Source organism: Arachis stenosperma, chromosome 2 (assembly GCF_014773155.1).
Source record: "Arachis stenosperma cultivar V10309 chromosome 2, arast.V10309.gnm1.PFL2, whole genome shotgun sequence".
Taxonomy (NCBI): domain Eukaryota; kingdom Viridiplantae; phylum Streptophyta; class Magnoliopsida; order Fabales; family Fabaceae; genus Arachis; species Arachis stenosperma.
In genome coordinates, this window is record NC_080378.1 from 45,368,141 (window position 1) to 45,377,322 (window position 9,182).

At 40.4% G+C, this 9,182-nt stretch overlaps 1 non-coding gene across 1 annotated transcript; it reads right to left on the reverse strand.

The window, feature by feature from the left end:
* Positions 1-647: 647 nt before the first annotated feature.
* Positions 648-755, reverse strand: LOC130964546 (small nucleolar RNA R71). Its single transcript, XR_009080635.1, has one exon. It is a non-coding gene; the product is annotated as a small nucleolar RNA R71 (small nucleolar RNA).
* Positions 756-9,182: the final 8,427 nt, after the last annotated feature.

The window sequence follows — 9,182 nt, forward strand, 5'->3', positions numbered from 1 at the left end:
TCTCCTTCTCCTTCTTCTTACTATTTCTCTTTTCCTCTGACACTTCAAGGAATCTCTATACTGTGACATAGAGGATTCCACACTTTTGTTCTCTTCTCTTTCTTATGAGCGGGAGCAGAGACAAAGGCATTCTTGTTGAAGCTGACCCTGAACCTGAGAGGACCTTGAAGAGAAAGCTAAGAGAAGCCAAGGCACAACTCTCTTTAGAGGACCTGACCGAATTCTTCAAGGAAGAAGAACCCATGGCAGCCGAAAACAACAACAATGCCAACAATGCAAGGAAGGTGCTGGGTGACTTTACTGCACCTACTCCTGATTTCTATGGGAGAAGCATCTCTATCCCTGCCATTGGAGCAAACAACTTTGAGCTTAAGCCTCAATTAGTTTCTCTAATGCAACAGAATTGCAAGTTCCATGGACTTCCAATGGAAGATCCTCATCAGTTCTTAGCTGAATTCTTGCAAATCTGTGACACAGTCAAGACTAATGGGGTTAACCCTGAAGTCTATAGACTGATGCTATTCCCTTTTGCTGTAAGAGACAGAGCTAGAATATGGTTGGATTCTCAACCTAAAGAAAGCCTGGACTCTTGGGAAAAGCTAGTCAATGCCTTCTTGGCAAAGTTCTTTCCACCACAAAGATGGAGTAAGCTTAGAGTGGAAGTCCAAACCTTCAGACAGAAGGATGGAGAATCCCTTTATGAAGCTTGGGAAAGATACAAACAATTAATCAGAAGATGTCCTTCAGACATGCTTTCTGAATGGAGCATCATAGGTATTTTCTATGATGGTCTCTCTGAACTATCTAGGATGTCCTTGGATAGCTCTGCTGGAGGATCTCTTCATCTGAAGAAGACGCCTGCAGAAGCTCAAGAATTGATTGAAATGGTTGCAAATAACCAATTCATGTACACTTCTGAAAGGAATCCTGTGAACAATGGGACTAATCAGAAGAAAGGAGTTCTTGAGATTGACACTCTGAATGCCATATTGGCTCAGAATAAGATATTGACTCAACAAGTCAATTTGATTTCTCAAAGTCTGTCTGGAATGCAAAATGCACCAAACAGTACTAAGGATGCTTCATCTGAGGAAGAAGCCTATGATCCTGAGAACCCTTCCATGGAAGAGGTGAATTACCTAGGAGAACCCTATGGAAACACCTACAATTCTTCATGGAGAAATCACCCCAATTTCTCATGGAAGAATCAAGAGAGACCCCAACAAGGTTTCAACAACAATAATGGTGGAAGAAACAGGTTTAGCAATGGCAAGCCTTTTCCATCATCTTCTCAGCAACAGACAGAGAGTTCTCAGCAGAATACTTCTGACTTAGCAACAATGGTCTCTGATCTAATAAAGACCACTCAAAGTTTCATGAATGAAACAAGGTCTTCCATCAGAAATTTGGAAGGACAAGTGGGTCAGCTGAGCAAGAAAGTTACTGAACCCCCTCCTAGTACTCTCCCAAGTAATACAGAAGAAAATCCAAAAGGAGAGTGCAAAGCCATTAACATGGCCGAATTCTGGGAGGAAAGAGAGGAGGTGGACGCCACTGAGGAAGACCTCAGTGGGCGTGCACTAACCTCCAATGAGTTCCCCAATGAGGAACAATGGGAATCTGAAGCTCAAATTGAGACCATAGAGATTCCATTGGACTTACTGCTGCCATTCATGAGCTCTGATGAGTATTCTTCCTCTGAAGAGGATGAGTATGTCACTGAAAAGCAAGTTGCTAAATACCTTGGAGCAATCATGAAACTGAATGACAAGTTATTTGGAAATGAGACTTGGGAGGATGAACCACCTTTGCTCACCAAAGAACTGGATGACTTGTCTAGGCAGAAACTGCCTCAAAAGAGGCAGGATCCTGGGAAGTTTTCTATACCTTGTACCATAGGCACCATGACCTTCAAGAAGGCCTTGTGTGACTTAGGGTCAAGTGTGAACCTCATGCCCCTCTCTGTAATGGAGAAATTAGGGATCTTTGAGGTGCAAGCTGCAAGAATCTCATTGGAGATGGCAGACAATTCAAGAAAACAAGCTCATGGACTTGTAGAGAATGTTTTGGTAAAGATTGAAGACCATTACATCCCTACTGACTTCATAGTCCTAGAGACTGGGAAGTGCATGGATGAATTCATCATCCTTGGCAGACCCTTCCTAGCCACAGCAAAGGCTGTGATTGATGTTGATAGAGGAGAGTTGATCATTCAAATGAATGAAGAGTCCTTGGTGTTTAAGGCCCAAGGACATCCCTCTATCATCATGGAGAGGAAGCATGAAGAGCTTCTCTCAAAACAGAGCCAAACAGAGCCCCCACAGTCAAACTATAAGTTTGGTGTTGGGAGGCTACAACCAAACTCTAAGTTTGGTGTTGAACCCCCACATTCAAACTCTAAGTTTGGTGTTGGGAGGTTCCCACACGGTTCTGAGCATTCCTGAGGCTCCATGAGAGTCCTCTGTCAAGCTAATGACATTAAAGAAGCGCTTGTTGGGAGGCAACCCAATGTTTTATGGTTAACTATTTTCTTTTGTTATTTTATCTTTTTTGTAGGTTGATGATCATAAGAAGTCACAAAAACAATGAAAAAAGCAAAAACAGAATGAAAAACAGGAAGAAAAATAGCACACCCTGGAGGAGAAGAAACTGGCGTTCAAACGCCAGTAATGCTAGCTGTTGGGCGTTTAACGCCCAGTCTGGCACCATTCTGGGCGTTTAACGCCAGAAAGGGGCACCAGACTGGCGTTAAACGCCAGTAAAGGGCAAGAACCTGGTGTTAAACGCCAGGAATGGGCAACAGCCCGGCATTTAACGCCAGAAATGGCTCAAAACGTGATTTTGAGCAACATTTGGTGCAGGGATGACTTTTCCTTGACACTACAGGATCTGTGGACCCCACAGGACCCTACCATCACTCTCTCTCTTCTTCCCCCATTCACCAATCACCTCAACACCTCTTCCCCAAAAACCCCTCACCTATCAAATCCCATCTTTCTCCTCACCACTCACATCCATCCTTCATAAAACCCCACCAACCTCACCCTTCAAATTCAAACCACTTTCCCTCCCAAACCCACCCCTCATGGCCGAACCTTTACCCCCTCTCTCCTATAAATACCCTTCTTCAACTCTTCATTTTCACACAACCTAAACACCCTTTCTTACCCTTCTTGGCCGAACACACTTCCATCTCCCTCTTCATCATTTCTTCTTCTTCTACTCTCTTCTTTCTTCTTTTGCTCGAGGACGAGCAAACATTTTAAGTTTGGTGTGGTAAAAGCATTGCTTTTTGTTTTTCCATAACCATTTATGGCATCCAAGGCCGGAGAAACCTCTAAAAAGAGGAAAGGGAAGGCAAAAGCTTCCACCTCCGAGTCATGGGAGATGGATAGATTCCTCTCAAAGGTGCATCAAGAACACTCCATCATCCTTCATGAAATTAGAGAAGATCAAAGAATCATGAGGGAGGAGCAACAAAGACAAGGAAGAGACATTGAGGAGCTCAAGCACTCCATAGGATCTTCAAGAGCAAGAAAGAGCCGCCATCACTAAGGTGGACCCGTTCTTTGATTTCCTTGTTATTGTTCTTCTGTTTTTCGATTTTTATGCTTATGTTTATCCATGTTTGTGTCTTATGATCATTAGTGTCTTAGTGTCTATGCCTTAAAGTTATGAATGTCCTATGAATCCATCACCTTTCTTCATTAAAAACGTGCCTAATTGATAAAAGAAAGAATTGCATGAATTTTGAATTTTATAATAGTTTAATTATTTTGATGTGGTGGCAATATTTTTGTTCTCTGAATGTATGCTTAAACAGTGCATATGTCTTTTGAATTTGTGGTTCATGAATGTTGGCTCTTGAAAGAATGATGAAAAAGGAGACATGTTACTGAGGATCTGAAAAATCAATAAAATGATTCTTGAAGCAAGAAAAAGCATTTCAAAAAAAAAAAAAACCGAAAAAAAAAACGAAAAAAAGAAAAGAAAAAAAGAAAGAAATAAAGTTGTGATCCAAGGCAAATAAGAGTGTGCTTAAGAACCCTGGACACCTCTAATTGGGGACTTTAGCAAAGCTGAGTCACAATCTGAAAAGGTTCACCCAATTATGTGTCTGTGGCATGTATGTATCCGGTGGTAATACTGGAAGACAGAGTGCTTTGGGCCACAGCCAAGACTCAATAAATAGCTATGTTCAAGAATCATCATACTTTACTAAGAGAATCATTAACACTATCTGGATTCTGAGTTCCTAAAGAAGCCAATCATTCTGAATTATAAGGGATAAAGTGAGATGCCAAAACTATTCAGAGGCAAAAAGGTAAAAGCCCCGCTCATCTAATTAATACTGATCTTCATAGATGTTTTTGGAGTTCATTGCATATTTTCTTCATTTATCTTATTGATCTTCAGTTGCTTGGGGACAAGCAACAATTTAAGTTTGGTGTTGTGATGAGCGGATAATTTGTATACTTTTTGGCATTGTTTTTAGTATGTTTTGATATGATATAGTTAGTTTTTAGTATATTTTTATTAGTTTTTAATTAAAATTCACTTTTCTGGACTTTACTATGAGTTTGTGTGTTTTTCTGTGATTTCAGGTATTTTCTGGCTAAAATTGAGGGACCTGAGCAAAAATCTGATTCTGAGACCAAAAAGGACTGCAGATGCTGTTGGATTCTGACCTCCCTGCATTCGAAGCGGATTTTCTGGAGCTACAGAAGCCCAATTGGCGCGCTCTCAACGGCGTTGGAAAGTAGACATCCTGGGCTTTCCAGCAATATATAATAGTCCATACTTTGCCCAAGATTTGATGGCCCAAATCGGCGCTCAAAGTCACCTATAGAAATTCCAGCGTTAAACGCCGGAACTGGCATAAAATTTGGAGTTAAACGCCCAAACAGGCATGAGAGCTGGCGTTTAACTCCAGAAAAGGTCTCTACACGAAATTCCTTCATTGCTCAGCCCAAGCACACACCAAGTGGGCCCGGAAGTGGATTTTTATGTCATTTACTCATTTCTGTACACCTTAGGCTACTAGTTTCTTATAAGTAGGACCTTTTACTATTGTATAGAAATCTTTTGATCACTTTTAGATCTCTAGATCATCTTTGGACATTTTAGTTCTTAGATCATTGGGAGGCTGGCCATTCGGCCATGCCTAGACCTTATGCTTATGTATTTTCAACGGTGGAGTTTCTACACACCATAGATTAAGGTGTGGAGCTCTGCTGTACCTCGAGTATTAATGCAATTACTATTGTTCTTTCATTCAAATTCCGCTTGTTCTTTATCCAAGATATCACTTGTTCTTCAACATGATGAAGGTGATGATTGACGCCCATCACCATTCTCACCCATGAACAAGGTGACTGACAACCATTCTTGTTCTACAAGCATCTGAGGCTTAGTGAATATCTCTTGGATTCCTGATTGCACGATGCATGGTTGATCGCCTGACAACCGAGTGCTCGCCTGACAAACGAGCCAGCCATTCCGTGAGATCAGAGTCTTCGTGGTATAGGCAAGAACTGATGGCAGCATTCAAGAGAATCCGGAAGGTCTAACCTTGTCTGTGGTATTCTGAGTAGGATTCAATGATTGAATGACTGTGACGTGCTTCAAACCTGTAACCTACTGGGCGTTAGTGACAGACGCAAAAGAGTTATTCTATTCCGGTAGGGGAGGGAACCGAACCGGTGATTGGCCGTACTGTGACAGAGTATTGAGCATTAGCTTTCACTGCGAGGATGGGAGGTAGCTGCTGACAACAGTGAGACCCTATACGAGCTTGCCATGGAAAGGAGTAAGAAGGGTTGGATGAAGACAGTAGGAAAGCAGAGAGACGGAAGGGAAGGCATCTTCATGCGCTTATCTGAAGTTCCTACCAATGAATTACATAAGTATCACTATCTTTATCTTCTATGTTATTTTCGTTCATCACCACATATATCTGAGTTTGCCTGACTAAGATTTACAAGATGACCATAGCTTGCTTCAATACTAACAATCTCCGTGGGATCGACCCTTACTCACGTAAGGTTTATTACTTGGACGACCCAGTGCACTTGCTGGTTAGTTGTGCGAAGTTGTGTAATGCCATGGTATTAGGCGCACCAAGTTCTTGGAGCCAGTACCAGGGATTATGAGAGTTGTGAAAAAGTATAGTTCACAATTTCGCCCGACCAGTAGGCTTTCAGTCAACACTCCCAAACCAGTTGGTTCAAGGTGCTAGGTGTTGAAACACCCCTAAGGACTTAATTACCAAGTCTCTCCTCAACACATATCCACTACAGGCACATGGTTTGTTATTCACTCTTTTGGCCTTGGTGTCCAGCACCTCTTTAGCTTACTAAATGTTTTGTGACAAGGTTTCTCTTGATTGTGAATTTTTAGTTGACAATCCCGGGTTAGTTAACCCAAATTGCCAAGTGATGAAGCACTCCTATGAACTTACTCATTCAAGCATTTCCTTGCACAAAAACACCACGGACACATGCCTTAAGATCAAACTATAAGTGCCTAGCCTTTTATTCCTTATTTCTTTCATTTTTGTTGCCACTTTTAGCTTTTTTTTTTCTTTCTTTTTATTTGTTATCATTCTTCCAAGGATTTCTATTTGCTAAGATTCATAGACAGCAGCAAAGTTCACACTAAATAGGGACACTCTACCCTTTTATTAGTTATTAGTGAGATAGCTACACAATTAGACATACATACCCCCACTCAATCTTTATTTTATTCCTTGCCAAATGGAATTATTTCACATCTGTTCAAATATTTCTTTTATTTAATAAAATCAAGTAGGACAAGCATACATTCAAGCAAGTTGCAGTTAGACCAAACACTTAGACTATAATACTTATTTGAAATCTACAGAAATCTGATAACAAAACTCAAACACAGGTATACTACTCAGCAGGAGTACATTCAGACTTCCAATTTAAACAATTTAAAGTGAGAGCAGTTAAGTGAGAATACAACCTCTTAGTATCTTCTTTGTTGTTTCTCATCCTTTCTAGTCTTGGCATTCTCTTTGTCCTTAGATGATGGTGCATAGTTCTTCCAAAGGTTTGATTGTCTTCCTGCAAAACTATTAGAAGTTGCTTGTTCCCCAAGCACTTGAAAAATAGTTAGCATGCATATATGATTGTGAATTTCTGAACTTAAGTTGGTGTGTGAACACCAAACTTAGTTCCTTGCCTAATGTAGTAGATTGAATATATGCAGAAAACCTCATGTGTTTTTATTAGGAAACAACTATGAACTAGAAAAACAACTTATGAACTAGAAACTAAACACATGTTATGTAATTTCTCTGATTGTTTAGAGTCAGTGACTTGTCATTGAAGGGTTCTAATGTGATTTTAAATGAAATCAATGGTGGAACACTAAACTTAGCATTATACACTCACCCTTTGAATTATTTTGGTGTGCAACACCAAACTTAGCTCCTTGCAATACAGATAATCTACTTAACTCTTTTATTGAATTAACTAAGAAAAGAAAACTACCTCTGGTTGGGTTGCCTCCCAATAAGCGCTCTTTTAATGTAACTTGCTTGACGTTCTCTTCATCAGTTGAGCTGAAACTTCATCTTGCAACCTTCTCCCATATTGCCCAGGTAATGTTTGAGCCTTTGCCCATTCACAATGAAGGTCCGCTTTGATCTTTCTTCCATTATTTCTATATGTCCACAGGGTGAGACCTTTATGACCAGAAAAGGTCCTGACCACCTTGACTTTAGCTTCCCACGAAATAGCCTTAGCTTGGAATTGTAGAGGAGTACTCTCTGTCCTTCTTCAAAGCTTCTTGGTGCCAACAAGAGGTCATATTTTTCCTTGGACTTTTCTTTGTAAATTTTAGCATTTTCATAGGCCTAAGATCTAAATTCTTCCAATTCTTGCAGTTGCAAGAGCCTCGATTCACCAGCAGCTTTATGATGAGCGGACATTTTATACACTTTTTGGGGGTAATTTCATATAGATTTTAGTATATTTTAGTTAGTTTTTAGTATAATTTTATTAGTTTTTAGGCAAAATTCATATTTCTGGACTTTACTATGAGTTTGTGTGCTTTTCTGTAATTTCAGGTATTTTATGGCTGAAATTGAGGGAGCTGAGCAAAAATCTTATTTAGGGCGAAAAAGGACTGCTGATGCTGTTAGATTCTGACCTTCCTGCACTCAAAATGGATTTTTTTCAAGCTACAAAAGTTCAATTGGCGCGCTCTCAATTGAGTTAGAAAGTAGACATCCAGGGCTTTCCAGCAATATATAATACTCCATACTTTGTGTGACGATAGACGACGTTAACTGGCGTTCAACGCCAGTTCCATGCTGTAGTCTGGCGTTCAGCGCCAGAAACAGGTTACAAGTTGGAGTTCAACGCCAGAAACAGGTTACAACCTGGCGTTCAACTCCAGAAACAGCCTAGGCACGTGAGAAGCTTAAGTCTCAGCCCCAGTACACACCAAGTGGGTCCCAGAAGTGGATTTCTGCAGTATCCATCTTAGTTTACTCATTTTCTATAAACCTAGGTCACTAGTTTGGTATTTAAACAACTTTTAGAGACTTATTTTGTATCTCATGACATTTTTAGATCTGAATTATATACTCTTTGAGGAGCTTTGCAGTGTCTCGATGAATTAATGCAATTATTTCTGTTTCCCATTCAAACATGCTTGTTCCTATCTAAGATGTTCATTCGCGCCTCAATATGAAGAAGGTGATGATCCGTGACACTCATCACCTTCCTCAATCCATGAACGTGTGTCTGACAACCACCTCCGTTCTACATTAGATTGAACGAATATCTCTTAGATTCCTTAATCAGAATCTTCATGGTATAAGCTAGAATTGATGGCGGCATTCATGAGAATTCGGAAAGTCTAAACCTTGTTTGTGGTATTCCGAGTAAGATTCAAGGATTGAATGGCTGTGACGAGCTTCAAACTCGCGAGTGTTGGGCGTAGTGACAGACGTAAAAGGATCAATGGATCTTATTCCGACATGATCGAGAACCAACAGATGATTAGTCGTACTGTGACAGAGCATTTAGACCATTTTCACTGAGAGGATGGGAAGTAGCCATTGACAACGGTGACACCCTACATACAGCTTGCCATGGAAGGAACTTTGCACTTTTGAAAGTAAGGAAGCATTATGTTACAGGAATTCA